This window comes from Sturnus vulgaris, unplaced genomic scaffold (genome assembly GCF_052056855.1).
Source record: "Sturnus vulgaris isolate bStuVul1 unplaced genomic scaffold, bStuVul1.hap1 Scaffold_192, whole genome shotgun sequence".
Taxonomy (NCBI): Eukaryota; Metazoa; Chordata; class Aves; order Passeriformes; family Sturnidae; genus Sturnus; species Sturnus vulgaris.
The window spans coordinates 4032944-4036281 of record NW_028276155.1 but is presented as its reverse complement, the minus strand read 5'-3'; the positions used below and the strand labels follow the sequence as shown (position 1 = coordinate 4036281).

General features: G+C 56.7%; 1 pseudogene; it reads right to left on the bottom strand.

The window, feature by feature from the left end:
- Nucleotides 1–934: 934 nt before the first annotated feature.
- Nucleotides 935–2029, bottom strand: LOC148218260 (28S ribosomal RNA; annotated as a pseudogene).
- Between the last annotated feature and the right edge of the window lie 1309 nt (nucleotides 2030–3338).

The window sequence follows — 3338 nt, the reverse complement described above, 5'->3', positions numbered from 1 at the left end:
AGGGGGCCGCGCGACCGATGGAAGAGACGGGGCGCCATCGCGCGGCGGCCGGGCGGCAATGCCGGCCGACGGTAACAGGTCTACCCCGCAGTGGGCGGCCAGAGACTAAGTCCGGCAGAGGGCAACAGGTCTACCCGGCAATAGCCTGCCATAGACCAAGGCCGGCCGAGGGCAACCGGTCAACCCACTTCTCGGCCGCCAGGTACGAAGGGAAGCGCAAGGCTGCCGGTCTACCTCGCAACAGGCCGCCAAAGACTGAGACCTGGCGGTGGCAATCGGTCTACCCTCTTTCCCCTCACCAGGTGGCAAAGTCCGGTCCAGGGCACCCGGTCTACCCAGCACCCACCAGGACGGCAAGGCACCGGACTGGGCTCCAAGTGCCACCCTCTTGGCCTCCCAAACGCCGACCAACCACGTTTGTGGACGCGGCATGATGGGCGTGGCACGTTGCGCCCTTGTGCCCGGCCTCGGGCCCAGGTCCCTGGGCTCCTGCCCCAGCCGACACCAGGTCTACCTTGCTGCCTGGAGACAGAAGCAAACAGATCCCTCTCGCACCCCACATGCGCACAGTGAAGGGAAACCCGCCAAGTCAAGCCCCCGCACCGCGTATTGGGTCTGGGACCCGCACGCAGGGAAGTCGAGGCCGCATGGCCCGGTGGGGCCTCTCTCTCTTTCTGGCTGGCGGCGCAGCACGCGGCCCTTGGCTTGCTGCCTGGCCCCCGGACTCCGCGTATCGGGCCTGGGACCCGCGTGGAGGAGGGCGCAAAGGCGGACCTGCGTGAGCGAGGGGCGCCCTGCGCGCGCCCTTGCTACCGGGGCCGCCTGTCGGCCCCGGCCCGCTGAGAGAGCCCTTGGAGGAAGCAAGGAAGGAAGGAAGGAAGCGCACCGCACCCACGCGCAGGAGCGGCGGGCCGGCCGCCCTGTTTCGAGCGACAAAAGCTTGTATCGAGGGCTGATTCTCAATAGATCGCAGCGAGTGAGGTGCTCTGCTACGTACGAAACCCTGACCCAGAATCAGGTCGTCTACGAATGATTTAGCGCCGGGTGCCCCACGATCATGCGGTACGCGACGGGGGAGAGGCAGCACCGCATCCGTCCGCCCCTCTGGCTCCCAACCACGAGCGGCGCTCCGCACCAGGCCCGCCCGCGGACGGGCGGGCGGCCGGCTATCGCGAGCCCACTGAGGCACCGGCGGCACTGCGGTATTGCTACGTCTAGGCGGGATTCTGACTTAGAGGCGTTCAGTCATAAGCCCACAGATGGTAGCCTCGCGCCAGTGGCTCCTCAGCCAAGCGCACGCACCAGGGGTCTGAACGTGCGGTTCCTCTCGTACTGAGCAGGATTACTATTGCAACAACACATCATCAGTAGGGTAGAACTAACCTGTCTCACGACGGTCTAAACCCAGCTCACGTTCCCTATTAGTGGGTGAACAATCCAACGCTTGGTGAATTCTGCTTCACAATGATAGGAAGAGCCGACATGGAAGGATCAAAAAGCGACGTCGCTATGAACGCTTGGCCGCCAAAAGCCAGTTATCCCTGTGGTAACTTCTCTGACACTTCCTGCTTGAAACCCAAAAAGCCAGAAGGATCGTGAGGCCCCGCTTTCACGGTCTGTATTCGTACTGAAAATAAAGATCAAGCGAGCTTTTGCCCTTCTGCTCCACGGGAGGTTTCTGTCCTCCCTGAGCTCGCCTTAGGACATCTGCGTTATGCTTTGACAGGTGTACCGCCCCAGTCAAACTCCCCACCTGCCGCTGTCCCCAGAGCGGGTCGCGGCCGGTGCGCGCCGGCCGCTTGGTGCCAGAAGTGAGAGCCCCCCTTGGGGCTCGCCCCCCCGCCTCACCGGGTAAGTGAAAAAAACGATCAGAGTAGTGGTATTTCACCGACGGCCGGGACGCCGATGGGCGGGTCGCCCCGCGCCGCCGAGCACACGCCCGGCCTTGCACTCATTCTACACCTCTCATGTCTCTCCACAGCGCCAGACTAGAGTCAAGCTCAACAGGGTCTTCTTTCCCCGCTGATTCCGCCAAGCCCATTCCCTTGGCTGTGGTTTCACTGGATAGTAGGTAGGGACAGTGGAAATCTCATTCATCCATTCATGCGCGTCACTAATTAGATGACGAGGCATTTGGCTATATAATAAACATATACAGAGTTCTATGTTCCTCTTCCGAGTTAAGTAAAGGTGGCCCGTCCACCTATAGTCAAATCAGAATTTGGGGCCTAAAAGCTGTTATGGGGCCAGACGTGGTTATGAAGGATGAACCCCTCCCACCCAAAGCAATTCTCACTGTCCAGCGCAACCAACAGGAGGGGAGGGGTCAACAACTTTATTAGGTAAAACAGAAACAATTGAACGAGCTTTGCTCGCAAAGATGTGAACAATATCAACAGAGGAGGAGAGCGCTCTGAGTGCCAAGGCTTTTGCAGTCTTCCCTAGCCTCGATTTAGAGAGACCGAGAGTCTGTAGCACGTCAGAGTTCTTTGAGTACCACTTTCCCCGCACCCCAATGGGAAAGCCTATAAATTTGACATCTGCGGCGTTAGTAAGGTCTTGAATTTGCGGCAGAAGGTGTTGATATTTAGTCATTTTTTCCTCAGCTGCTCTCTTTAGAGAGCGCTTGTCATGTTCATAACGTACAGTCACATCCACCACCAATGCCTTGCTGTCCTTAACAAAGATTAAATCAGGTTTAAATAATTCATTGCTATCATCCTGTATCTGCGGTTCCTGGAATACAGTCCACCCTCCTTTTTTAGCTTCGGCACTAAGGATGTCACAGATGGAGTTGTGCCGCTTGATCCTGGCGTCCTGAGTGATCGGGCAAGTTCCAATGATATGGGCAGCTGACTCGTATTCTGCTTTACAGTGCCTGCAAGATCATGCATAACTTTCTTTCCTACCCCTGGCCAGGAATTCTTGTGTGGGGTAGACATTCGCCCTTAGTTGCAGACCGGTGATCAGTTTACGATGAGGTATGCCTCTGTAGTTCCTTCGCCAGTTGTTACTGATGGTGTCTTCCTCAAAGATCTCAATTCCATGGCCCTGTGATGCTAGCTTTTTCCATTTCTTAAATTCAGTTTTTCTCCAATTAGATGGTTTCGGGTAATGAATTTTTGGAGCAGGGACCTCCCATTCTGATAAGTCCTCATTTCTCGTGACAATGGTCATCATTGTACTACGCTCCGAAATTGACAGCATGGCTTCTTTCGCACCTCCAGCTCTGATCCATAGCTTCTCGTTTAGCGTCTCCAGGTTTTCTCCCTTCAAAAACTTTCTTAGGGCCTTGTCAGATGTTTGGGTCAATCGATGTAGACGTCTCGCTTGTACAC